Source organism: Danio aesculapii, chromosome 19 (assembly GCF_903798145.1).
Source record: "Danio aesculapii chromosome 19, fDanAes4.1, whole genome shotgun sequence".
Classification (NCBI taxonomy): Eukaryota; Metazoa; Chordata; class Actinopteri; order Cypriniformes; family Danionidae; genus Danio; species Danio aesculapii.
The window spans coordinates 4,707,189-4,721,541 of NC_079453.1; the positions used below are offsets into that span (position 1 = coordinate 4,707,189).

A 14,353-nucleotide genomic window follows, 5' to 3' on the forward strand; every position below is an offset into this window, starting at 1 on the left:
ATTATGGTGTTTTAATGCTTTAGAAGAGTCAAAACTTACATACTGCACCTTTAATGTATGTTTTATGGGACAACTTAATTGTTTTATGTTCAATCCACTTAAAGCTAACTTAATCAATTAGCATTGGGATAACATGAAGGAATTGTATTGAACCCAGAATTATTTACATTACGACCTGCTCTTTAATAAGATTTAAAGGGCACCTATGGTAAAAAATCTACTTTTCAAGCTGTTTGGACAGACATATGTGCATGTATGGTGTATAGACCGTCATATTGGGGTGATATAAGCACACCCAGTGCTTTTTTTTCAATTTAACAACATAAAAAACGGTGGACCAATTCGAGCAGTTTTCAGATCCACCGCAACTTTACGTAGGAGAGCGGTCCCCCCACTCACCAATATTGATTGACAGGCGCGTCATCATATCCTCAGTTTGTTGATTCACGTCCGCCATTTTCAGCGTGAGTCGAAGCGATATCACTAAAGGAACACGCTAGCTCTATTTTTAGATGCAAGGCTCATTGAGCTCAACACAAGAGCAATATTCTCCACATTATCGCTCTAATCGGAATTATTGGTTTTATCTTTAGGTAGGTTTGCAAAAATGTGTACTTCTCATTGAGTCTACCTTATACTCCCTCCCCTATAGCTCTGTGTGATCTTAACTAGGTGCTGCTGTACCTGACGCTGTGCCATGCGTTTTAGAATTCTAAACATAGGTTTCTATCAGGGTACACACAACGGCGCGACGATTCGGGACACTTCATGTATCTGCCGAGCCACAGAGAGTGTCCGGTGTGCCGTGTCGCGGCTTCGAGCGACGCATCCCGTGCCTCAGTCAAAGTTAATTCAGTGTGCGTGATTATTAGTTTCTGTGTACAAGATCGGTACTCAAAACTAGCACACAGTTGGCTGTAAAACTATACAAAGACACATATGATTTTGTACTCTCTGATTGGTCTGTGTCCGAGTCGTATATGTACGACTGAATGCTGATCCTCTCACTCCTGCTCCTTCTCTGTCTGCCCAAACACAGAGTGGGTGAGCTCATGGCTCCGCCCCCTTGTTACGTTGGGCGGGAAGCCGAAACTAATCTACATGTGAAGCAACACACCCCTAAATCAGCAAGCTGTGGACACGCCCCCAACATGACACTTTTTAACACATTATAATAAACAAATCTGAATTGTGTTTTAAACTGAACCTAAACTGGCACACTCAGAAGAACCATAATATTATTATTAAATCATAAAAAAGAGGTCAACTATGTACCCTTTAAAACATATATATTGAAAAAAAAAGTAGTTATTAATTCACATATTTCCGATAGTTGTTCACACTGCCCATAAACTCACCAGCACTGCTAAAGACTTGAACTGAATGACACAAAAAGTGTAAATTCTTGGAAATGAAGCGAACTGTAATTAAAGCAAATTCAGCAAATTCCAGTCTTTAGAATAAACAGCAATCTGGGGAACGTAAAGAGATTTCATTCAGAATCTAAAACCTCGGGGTGAGATCTTGAGGTTTGTTTACTCTGATGAACAATGTGTCTTCCTGCTATAGGACATGTTGGAGCTAGCTTCTGATGTTTAGCAAACAGCACAGCCGTCATATCATGCTCATTAAACATATTTATACAACAGACAGGGTTTTATTACGTGAGGAGAGGGGATCGCATTGCTTTCCTCATCCACATTCTTTTATAAAGCAGTCCCTAAATAACATATAAGGGAACTTGTATCCACTGTTTGCTTATGCGTGTAAGTATGCATGGTGATATGATGTAAAACAGATTAAGAATGTGCATTATATGGTGCTGTGGGGCAGGGGGTTGTGTTGGAGAAAAGATTGTTTGCCTATTTTACTAAATCTTTTTGAATTTGTTGTTTTATTGAGTAAAATGTGAATAAAAGATCTGAAATCAAACAAACAAAAAACAACAGTCTCTCTAAAAAGGTTTCTGTTATAGATCTACTTTGATCCAGGATCACCGTGTTTGACTGGAACTATAAAATAGATGACGATTTAACAGGTCTGGGAAAAAAATACAGAAAATATTCAAAATATATAAAAAAAATGGATACATTGATGGCAAAATGGCCAAAATGGATGTTTTTTCCACTGTTGTAATGGAAAAATCATATGAATTTACAGTAGAAACAACTCTTAACTGTAAAAAAAAAGGCCTGTCTTATTTTATTTGTTTCCAAATTAACTTTACAAGTTTCAACTGGGCGACACGGTGCCTCAGTGGTTAGCACTGTTGCCTCACAGCAAGAAGGTTGTTGATTCGAGTCCTGGCTGAGCCTGTTGGCAGTTCTGTGTGGAGTTTGCATGTTCTCCCCATGTTGGCGTGACTTTCTTCCCGGTGCTCCGGTTTGCCCCACAGTCCAAACACATGCGCTATAGGTGAATTGAATACGATAAATTGGCCGGGAGTGTTTCCTCTAGGATTTTTACCAGCTGTGGCGGCAGGCCTTTTTACACAGATAATGTGTGCGCAGTATTACAATTCGAGATCGCATACATGTAATAGCCTACGAGCATACAAATCTCTTTGGTTGCGCGCCGATTTCCTCCGCTCGTGGACAAAACTTCTTGCACGCCCGTCAAATATAAGCCGCTTTAAGAGCGCGCAGATCTTCTTGTGCGCTCTCAAATAAACGCTGCTGAAGTGTGATTTAGTACGTTTAGATTTGCTAGGAATATTTATGAATGTCTCCAGTAGACCTACAGAGCGCCATTATTGCGCCCTGAAGTAAAGTGAAACGGTTTTACGTCGTGTTTGCTGGCATCACGCATCACGCACCTGTCAGTCAGCCAGTCATTCAGTCAGCACATAACCTTAAAGGGGTAAACAAATAATGCACAGCACTACTATGGTTACAGAAACGTTTGCGCTGTTCTAATTCACTTACATTTTAATACGTTTTGGTGCGATTATAACCCGCTATTAAAAAAAAACACGACTGAATGTTTTGAATGAAAAGCTGTAACTTAGCTGTGGCGGGATCAATTTTGGCGTGGCGCCCCGCCATGGAAGAATGAATGTAGCGGAAACCATGGAGTGTGCATGGATGTTTCCTACTGGGTTGTAGCTGGAAGTGCATCCGTTGCGTAAAACATATGCTGGATAAGTTGGCGGTTCATTCCGCTGTGGTGACACCAGATGAATAAAGGGACTAAGCCGAAGAAAATGAATGAATGAATGAATGAAGTCATTTCAACTTAAAAATTCTAATTTACTCACTATTTACTCTCCCTGAAGCGTTTTCAAATCTTTGAGTTTCTTTATTCTGCCAAACATAAAAGAAGATATTTTGAAGAATGCTGAAAACCTGAAATTGTTAACATCGCTAGTAGTAAAATACAATTACTATGAAAGTCAATAGTTGACAACATTCTTCAAAATATCTTCCTTTGTGTTCGAATGAAGAACAAAATAATATGAAACAGATTTCGAACAAGCTAAGTGTAAGTAAATGATGACAACTTTCAGTTTTGGGTGAACCGTCCCTTTAAAACTGACTTTAACCATCAATAAGCCACAACGTTTGTTTTTGTGTTCCTTCAACTCATTAAAATTACTTTATCAGCTTAATTTTTTAGGTTATACTATATTTAACTTGATAATTTAATGACTTTGAATTATGCGCTTCATCGAATTCACTTCTAGTTCAGCGAACACGTTTTACCCTGAGTAATTCAAACTCAAAATAATGATTTAAACTGACTTGATTTAAGTAAAGCAATCCACAAAGGTCTGATTTTGTCCTTTGCGGTGTGTCTGCAATCCTAGTGCTCTTCTCTGGCACACATCCAGCTATTGTCTGCGTGCCCTGTACCACCCTGTGGGAATGCCACTGTGGTCAGGCAAGAATTCGATGGTTTCAGAAAGGGCAAACAAAGGCATTTTTCTGCCTAAAAATGGCACATTCCACTCTCTCAAATAAGAGAAAAACCAGATGGCGTTCTTAGAAGACTAACATTTCTGCCAGTATACTCATGGAGAAAGATTGTGCGCACATTTTTGCCAATTTTAGGCCCAAGCAAGAACATTATGCGGTCCCCCATCCAACTCTATTTACACCTATCCGTTCAGACCCCATAATGACGTGTTTGAGTGGAAACAGTTGAATCTGGTGCCAAAAACTGGAAGTTGCTGGTGACATCATGGCGGAAAAGTGCGGGTAGTTGGGTTGTGGATAGAAAGCGAATGTCTTAATTACTCTTTTTTTACAAGCTGTTTTTACTGTGCTCTGTAAACATTAGCATTATGTTTACTTCACTGGCGCCTTCCCATAATGCCATGTTCCATTCATGCCTGCCGTTACAATGAAAGTAAATGAGGCAGCTCTTTAAAAAGAGGTCAGTTAGTGTTTCTCTCTGTAGAACTACAGAAATACAGGGTATGCTATGTATGCTAAATGGTAAAAGCTAATATATAGTCTTTAGAAATGTATTGTATAATATATTGAGTATAATACTCATGTTTTGTATATGTATTTTATATAAAAAATGAAAGATTTTATATGATTTTTTCAATTTATATTTTTATATTTTCAATTTTATATTTTAACACCCACTTGAGATTGGTGTGTGCTTTTATGTGCTTTTTATGCCTACAAATATACACAAAAATACTGTTTTGTCAGCTAAAAAAAAAAATGATGATTAAAAAATTGAAATAAATTAATTATTAAATGTAAAAAGTATTTGTGTGAACATTAAATTAACATTGAAATTCACTTACATATTTAATTGCATTTTAATTACATTTTAATTAAAATTTTAATAAAATGCTTTATTAAAACTGCCTGAAATTAAAATATTTTTTGCTGAACATTCACTTGAGACTGATGTTGTGCTTTTATGTGCATTTTTAAAAATATATATGAATATACACAAATGTTGATGGGATGAATGTGGTGTCTGTTTTAGCTGCTAAAATATATGTGCTAATAAATGTTTAATTAAAATTTTTTTAATTAAATCAAATTTTTAATTAAATAAAATTTTAATTACATTTTAAATTAAATATTAAATTAAATATTTAATTTTTAAGTTTAATTTCATTGCACACTTCTGAAATAAAACAAAATAAAATAAAAATACTTTATTAAAAGTGCCTGAAATTAAATAATTTTTGCCAAACACCCACTTCAGACTGACGTGTGCTTTTATGTGGATTTTTAAAAATATATACGAATATACACAAATGTTGATGGGATGAATGTGGTTTCTGTTTTAGCTGCTAAAAAATAATAATAAATAAATGTTTAATTTAAATTTTTTTAAATTAAATCAAATTTTAAATTAAATAAAAATTTTATTACATTTTAAATTAAATATTAAATTAAATATTAAATTTTTAAGTTTAATTTCATTGCACACTTCTGAAAAAAAAACTAAATAAAATAAAAATACTTTATTAAAACTGCCCGAAATTAAATTGTTTTTATGTGTATTTTTTAAAATATATACAAGTATACACAAATATGGAGAATTTATTTGCTAAAATAATAAATAATTAATAAATCATTACATTTTAAATGTGTATTAAATTAAATTTATAAATACAATATTTAAGTTAAATTAATGTCATTGCATACTTGTCTGTAACATAAATAAATAAATAAATAAATAAATAAACAAACAAATAAATAATTAATAAATAAATAACTAACTAAATAACTAAATAAATAATTAATTAATTAAATAATTAATTAATAAATAAATAAATAAATAAATAAATAAATAAATTAATAAATTAATTAATTAATAAATAAATAAATAAATAAATAAATAAATAAATAAATAAATAAATAAATAAATAATAAATTAATAAAATACTTTAATACAGCTACCTGAAATTAAATAAAATACATCGCTATCTGAAAAAATGATCTAAATATTAACATTTTAGTGATTAATTAAACCTAACAATGAGAACATATAGTAAAAACTATTGTATTTGTTTTTGTTGTCACACTATTAGTGTCATTGATAGGCTTTGTTATTTATTCAATGTTTTCATTTATATTCATTTTATAATTGGAATATTAGTTATTTTTTTTAACTGGTTAAAGTTATGTTTTTTTTGTATGTTTTTACCTGTCACATTACAGCGCACGCTACTGTATATAGGCCAAAAACTCTTGACCCTTAAAAAGATAAAGCTCTGCAATGTAACGTGTAGTTATTGGTAGTTTATCTGCATGACAGCTTGACTAATTTATGAACCCCCACGCGAGAGACAGTCGAAAAACCTCCACAAGCTTTCAAACATCGTGAATCAGAGCAGAGCCAGTGCTGAATCTTACACTGAAGCTCCATAAATCCAGCAGTGGAAAAAATACTCTTCTGTTCCTCAGTCTGAAACCTCAGTCTTCATATATCACACTCCCCAACACTGAGTGTCCACAAAACTGCATCCCTCACATTTATCTCCACCACCAGTGAGCCACGATTTCCCAAACAATCTGAGAAGCATTTCTGCCGGCTCTCTGAGGACTCGCTGGTTAGCTGGAAAACACTTGACAAATGTTCTCAAGTGCTGAATCACCAATATGTTTCGTTACTATTTAGGGCTGCAAGAAGTATGCGATATGTGATACCGTTGTCGAGAGTTGCGATAACAATATTTGTTATAATATAACTTTAATATATATATATATATATATATATATATATATATATATATATATATGTATATATATGTATTTATATATATTTTTATATATGTATTTATATATGTATTTATATGTGTATTTATATATGTATTTATATATGTATTTATATATGTATTTATATATATATATTTATATATGTGTTTATATATGTATTTATATATGTAATTATATATATTTATGTATTTATATATGTATTTATATATGTATTTATATATAAATAATTATATATGTATTTATATATATATTTATATATATATATATATATATATATATATTTATATTTGTATTTATATATGTATTTATATATATTTATATATGTATTTATATATTTATATATGTATTTATATATATATTTATATATGTATATTTTTATTTGTATTTATATATGTATTTATATATATAAATATATAGTATAGTGTATATATAAGTATACAGTGTATATATAAGTACTCTGTTGTTGTAATTTTGCACATGTCATGAACAACAGTGGAACAAGACTACTGTTATTTACATACAAATATTACGGTGAGATGCCGCAGACAAAATAAACATCACAATTATATATTTTTTTCACCCAAAATACTTTTAAGTTTTTCTTTTGTCGCACTTTTCACAGTTTGTGAATGTATAGATTGCAACTTGTATGTATTTATTTTACTTTTTCATTTTTGTCCTTCACTGAGACACACTTTTTCACTAAAGCAGACGTCACATAAACTAAACTTTTTTAAACAGTTTTATTGTTATATAAATTTTAAATTTACATTATTTATATTTATATATATATATATATATATATATATATATATATATATATATGTATGTATATATATATATATATATATATATATATAAATAATATATATATATATTATATATAAATAAAAGTTCATATATATATATATATATATATATATATATATATATATATATATATATATATATATATATATATATATATATATATATATATATATAAAGTTTATATATAAAGTTCAGCACTCGTACAGCCTCTTCACCCTTGTGTATTACTCTGTTCACATGAGTAGCAAGCAGAGAACTACAGTTTGACAAATATCACAGCTGTTGGACAACATAATGAACTTTTGAGGCTTTTTTTAGGTGAGAATGTAGCTGAACTAATCATTACAGAACAGGTAAGTGACATTCTAGGTCAATCTCTCTCTTTTGTATGTTGTAGTGCTGTATTCATACCATAGTAATCTGGTAGTGTTTGCTTTGCTTTGGCTTTTTCAAGGTTAATTATTCTGATCTCCCGATTTCAACAGAGAAATACTGGGAAATCTCTGTAGACTGATGGCATTTCATATCGTTCAGTTTTATACTCTTAAAATGTGAGCAAAAATGACTTGTTTTGTCATCACTGTAGACATTACGCTAGAGAATCAATCAAATATTAGCTCTAAAGTGACGTGTGTTTAAGAAACGATTTCTGCTGTTCTGATGGTCAGATGAATGAATGGCGGAAGAAAGTAGTTCCTCATACAAAAGGATTTTAAGACTCTCCGTGTTTGATTTTATGTTTTATACACACGATTATGTTGTTGAACTGTTCTATAAACGTATTATCACATGAGTAGCAGTGCGATATGGCTGTATATCATCACTGGTGGGACACTAAGGCACTCAGCCTGCGGCCTCGAGCCAACACACGCCTTTCACCGGTATTTTCAGATAATGGTCAAGATCACATCAGTAAAAGCATTTCACTCGAATATGTAAAACAAAAAACAACAACAATACTTTTTAAACATGGCTTTATCCAATGTTTAGATTTTTATGCTGGAAATGTATGCAAATTAGCATGTATTTAATGAAACATTACTACTTAAACATAAGATTTAAGCAAACATCTAATCAATCATCCAGATAAGTATGAAATTAATACAGTTTTATTTATTCACCTACAGAGTTTTGCCATAATAATAATAATATATAAATACAGTAGCAGTACCGTTGTTTATTGATAGTATCAAGGACATCTTTGCCCTTACTGTTCACAGTTTTACCTCTTAGAGTAGAGGATTTTTAACTTAAAGTACGTTGTCGCAAATTACCTTTGTGATCATTTAAGTATGTGAAGGAGAAGAATTGTGGACAAATTCCATCTTAATAGTGATCATAAGCAGAAATACATGTGGTGTGTGTGTGTGTGTGTGTGTGTGTGTGTGTGTGTGTGTGTGTGTGTGTGTGTGTGTGTGTGTGTGTGTGTGTGTGTGAACTCACTGCATTCTGGACAAAAACAACTCCCTTTCATGCTGTTTTTGTCGCCGAGCCCCTGGGGTGCCACACAGTTCAATGAGTCCTATCATTGTTTAATAGAAACTCAACTACTTTTAATCTTACAAACCTACTGTACTGCACACTGTAAAAAATGCAGGGTTCCAGACAATTCATTTAGGTTGGTCCAACACAAATCCATTAAGTTAACAAATATAAGTGTACCGAACAGAAAACAATTGGCTTGTCCCCAAAAAATCTAAAGAATTGTGTGTTTTTAAAGCTTATTTTACATAAGTAGATTGAACAAACGGCAAAATTATTCTTTTGAATGCAGCAGAAGTGAACGACATGACCAACACAATACTTCAACACAATTTTATGTATATATATATATATATATATATATATATATATATATATATATATATATATATATATATATATATATATATATATATATATATATATATATATATATATGCAACATGTATGTATGTATGTATGTATATTAATTTTTTATGCATAGACTCACTTGCATTTTTTATGTACAATTTCACGCACTATTTTAAATAGGAACCTGCAAATACTCATGCACATTATTTGATAGAACAAATACGTATCATCAATCTATAAATTTAGTAATGAAAAATATGAATACAAAAGTCTATTAAACAAACACATGTTAGTTATTATTAAATATGTAAGTTTCAAAATATTCCCAACTAATCAAAATATGAACAAGTTATTCAAATATGCCATATTAAATCTAAACAAAGTTATATACAAGTATTAATATTAACTAATTAATATAAATGCTAATCATTATTAAATTAACAAATAACTTGTCAATTTAATTTTAAATAATGCAATAATTTTAAATAAATTACTCACAAAATCATAACAAACAACAAAAGGCACATTACTTTCTTTAAGTAGCCTGCGCAAGTTAAAATCAATAAAATAAAATTAAATGTAATCTTATATAAAATATTTAATTAAAAATTTAATCCTTAAACTATCAAAAATATGATCTACTATATAAATATACCATATAAAACAGCTATATTTAACAGCTTAATCAAATTATGGAGACGTTTATTTTATTACATTTTTATTCAGCTTGAAATGGAATAATTCTGCGGTAATAGTTGAGCTCTTACCGTGGTCCTGAAGCCTCCGGCTGATGTTTGTGCGCATGTATGTGTGTGTGTTTCAGCGTGTAAAGTGTGTCTGACTGAGAGAGACAATTTTTCCCATGAAACTCATTGCTCAGAGCAGATCCTCCCACTGGGCGAGACATTTTACTCTCAGCCCGCCTTCATCTGACACACACACACACACAGACAAACACACACCGCATCCAGACCTTCAGCTGCAGAGAGACCGTGGAAAAAACCTCCAAACTAAATAAAATGCGAATTAGGTGACATAACAAGCAAGTAATGTTGTCTACGTCAGAATTTATAGCGAAAATGTGTTTCCATCTATGATAATTAGCAAAAAACTTAAAAAAAAAGTTAAATAAAATAAATAAATAACCCACAAACGTGCGTATAAAGTGTTTTTTCTTTGTTTTTTATCATACCTATTGTCCGACTTGGAGTATTATTTAAATTTATGTATATTTAAATATTCTTTAAATTCAATATAAAGATGCTCTTGACAATCCCTTTAATGCACAGCCACGGTTTTGGCTTAATATTCATTCAATCATTTCCCTTCAGCTTAGTCTCTATTTCAGAGGTCGCCACAGCTGAATGAACCGCCAACTATTCCAGCATATGTTTTACACAACGGATGCCCTTCCAGCCGCCACCCAGTATTGGGAAACACCCATACACACTCATTCACATACACTAGGGCCAATTTAGTTTATTCAATTCACCTATAGCGCATGTGTTTGGACTGTGGGGGAGACCGGAGCACCCGGGGAGAACATGCAAACTCCACACAGAAATGCCAACTGGCCTAGCCGGGACTCGAACCGGTGACCTTCTTGCTGTGAGGCGACAGTGCTAACCACCGAGCCCCATTTTGGCTTAATCTGATTTTTTTTTTCAATGCTCCTGTGGCCATTAACTTTTTACGAATCGTCAAAATCTTCTGTAGTGTTTTACTGAACAGAAATGGCATTTAAATGTTGAATGTCCTGAGGATGATGATGATGAAATTAACAGTACTTATTAATTTCTGTGTGAACTGCTCCCTCACATTTCACTCAAATCCTTATTACTGTATTCTCCTTTAAAAATGTAAAAATTGACAACAAATAAGATAAAGGATGAATTCTTTCATAATCTATATTGTTCAACCTTTAATTTATACTGACTGATGTAATCCAGTCGTGCTGTATTACATTAAAAATACTGTTTTAAAGGAACAACTTTTACAGCAATGAGAATTCATTTTAAAGGGCACCTATTTTTCTCCTTTTTCAAGATTTAAGATACGTCTTTTGCGTTAAATAAAATAAATAAATAACCCGCAAACGTGCGTATAAAGTGTTTTTTCTTTGTTTTTTATCACACCTATTGTCCGACTTGGAGTATTATTTAAATTTCTGTATATTTAAATATTCTTTAAATTCAATATAAAGATGCTCTTGACAATATAAGTGAAATATTTATGTTGGTATTCCTAATGCATTAGAATTTATTACACACTGCATTAAATGCTTAAAAAACAACCATAAAATATGTTATTTCATATCTATACGCATAATACGTTACATTTCTTTACGTTTGCGGAAACCCTAATAATAAAAATCCTAATGAAATAATAATAGGCTAACTAGTAAATGATTACCAGAGAATTATTAAGTTTTATTTTTGATCAACTTCTAATATTGATGACTAGGCTACTGTATGTTTAGACTTTAACAACTGTTTTATACATTGTAAAGTATTCCTGTGACACAAACCAGAATTTTCAGATCATAACTTCAGTCTTCAGTGTCACGTGATGATTCAGAAATCATGTTGATATTGGCCAGAAAACATTTCGTATAATTATATTGATTTAATATGAATCTTTCCCTCTTATTTAAGGAAATATAGTGCTTTTAAGAAAGTTAAACCTGCTTCTAATTTAGTTTTTACACGGACAACAATTTCATGAAGTGTAAAGGGAAAGGTTGCCAAATATTCACATTTTATTTTCATTCAAATCACTCTCAGATCATCTAAAGTCACTTATTTTCTTAAGTAGAACATGAAAATTATTTGTAGCTGAAAGTGTGATGCTTGGAGATTCCTAAAATGCAAGTCAATGTCTCTCTCTTTAAAACACACATGCAAAACAAACTAATAATAATACTGTATTTAATATGAACTCTTCCCTTTTTTTTTTTTTTTTTTAGATCAGATAGGCCAGTGTTTCTCATCCACGTTCCTGGAGGACCACCAACTATGCATGTTTTCAAAGTCTTCTTTGTCTGTCACAACCATTACAGGTCTTTCGGTCTCTGCTAATGGGCTGATGATCTGAATCAGGTGTGTTTGGTGAAGGAGACATGGAGAATGTGCAGGGCTGGCGGTCCTTCAGGAACGTGGTGAGAAACACTGAAATAGGCTACTTTTAATACTGGTGAGCAGAAAATCATTTCAAATATTGTTATTCCCATATTTTCACCACCATAAAAGTCGTCTAAAATTCGCTGCATTTACTGCAGAATGAAGTTCAGATTAGCTGATGTTGAATCGTGGCAGACAGCGACACCTAGAGGGCAAACAAGAGCAGCGCAGAGAAACCAGACTCAAATGAATATAGCTTTAATTTATCACCGTGCTCTGAGACAAAATATACCGTAAGTAAACAATTCTCATTTTTTTCCATATTTTACAAGTAATAATCTTTATAATTCAATCACAAAATTAATATCTTACACTTGTACACTGTATTAGAAAATAAAAATAAAGGAAAAACACACAACAGACAACAACAGTCATTCCGCAGTCGCACTAAGCGTCTTGTAAACAAACGCGCGCTCACTCACACACCTCATTTATATATCCATTCAAGAAAGGGGAATTTTAAAAATATAAATAAAACAATGAATCACGTACAAAAACAAAAAGGGGTTGTTTTGGACCCTGGGACTTCACATATTAAAACACTGTTGAGTCAAACAAACTTGAGTCATTCTGTTTTTCCACATATCCCAACTGTGCAAGAAGCATTTCTGATGGCGAAACATGCTTCCTGTTACACTCCGAAAATGAGTTTGTTCAAACGACTTATTTAAAATGAGCTGAAACAACAATTCTTGAGTTTTCTTTTAGGGACAACTTAATTTCTTTACGTTTAATCCACTTGAATCGGTAAAAAGTAATACATTGACTAAATTCTTTCATGTTTTCTCAACACAAATTAATTGTGTGGATGCAAAAAGTGTGTATGGGATTTAAATTTCACCATAAGGCTGTTCGTGCACATCTTTAGCATTTTTTCCCTTTATTTTTCCACAGCACGGCCAACACAATCACAAAACAGGCCAATAGTAACATCAGCAATCTTAAAGAGGTCTGGCCGCCTGTGAAAGTGCTACAGATTACAGTAAAATAACATTAAATCATCAGTTTAAGAGTTGAATTGAGTCATATTTATCCCATAATGCAGTGTTTCCCAACCCTGTTCCTGGAGGCACACCAACAGTACATATTTTGGATGTCTCCCTTTTCTGACCCATTAACTTCAGGTGTTGCAGTCTCTTCTGATGTTATGATGAGTTGATTCAGGTGTGTTTGATTAGGGAGAGGTTGAAAATGTGGACTGTTGGTGTGCCTTCAGTAACAGGGTTGGGAAACAATGGCATAATGAACAGAGAGATGTAGGAAATGCATTCCTTTAAGAAAATTAAACCCATTTCTTATTAGTTTTTTGTACCGTGACAACAATTTCATGATGTTTAAAGGGAGTTGAAGCCAAATATTAACATTTGGTGTGGATTTAAATCACCGTCAGGTCATTTAAAGTGACTTTTTTTTCTTTAGTGGCAATTGATTAATGATTTTTTTAGCTGAAAGTGTGATTCTTGGGGATTTATATAATGCAAGTCTCTAAAAAAATAAGATAAAATTCATTGAGGATTTATGAAGCAAAATAATCAGTCTGTGGAAGATAATTAACATTATTAGAACATTACTTCCCTTTAATGCACATCCACGGTTTTGGCTTAATATTCATTCATTCATTTCCCTTCGGCTTAGTCTCTATTTCAGAGGTCGCCACAGCTGAATGAACCGCCAACTATTCCAGCATATGTTTTACACTACGGATGCCCTTCCAGCCGCCACCCAGTATTGGGAAAAACACCCATACACACTCATTCACATACACTACGACCAATTTAGTTTATTCAATTCACCTATAGCGCATGTGTTTGGACTGTGAGGGAGACCAGAGCACCCGGG

At 32.2% G+C, this 14,353-nt stretch overlaps 1 protein-coding gene across 1 annotated transcript in view; it reads right to left on the reverse strand.

Annotated features, from left to right (window-relative positions):
- Positions 1-10,170, reverse strand: part of fhl3b (four and a half LIM domains 3b) — a 51,304-nt gene extending 41,134 nt beyond the window's left edge. The window contains exon 1 of the mRNA XM_056479372.1: positions 10,103-10,170. The gene's annotated coding sequence lies outside the window, so the exon portion shown is untranslated. The remainder of the gene's footprint in view (positions 1-10,102) is intronic.
- Between the last annotated feature and the right edge of the window lie 4,183 nt (positions 10,171-14,353).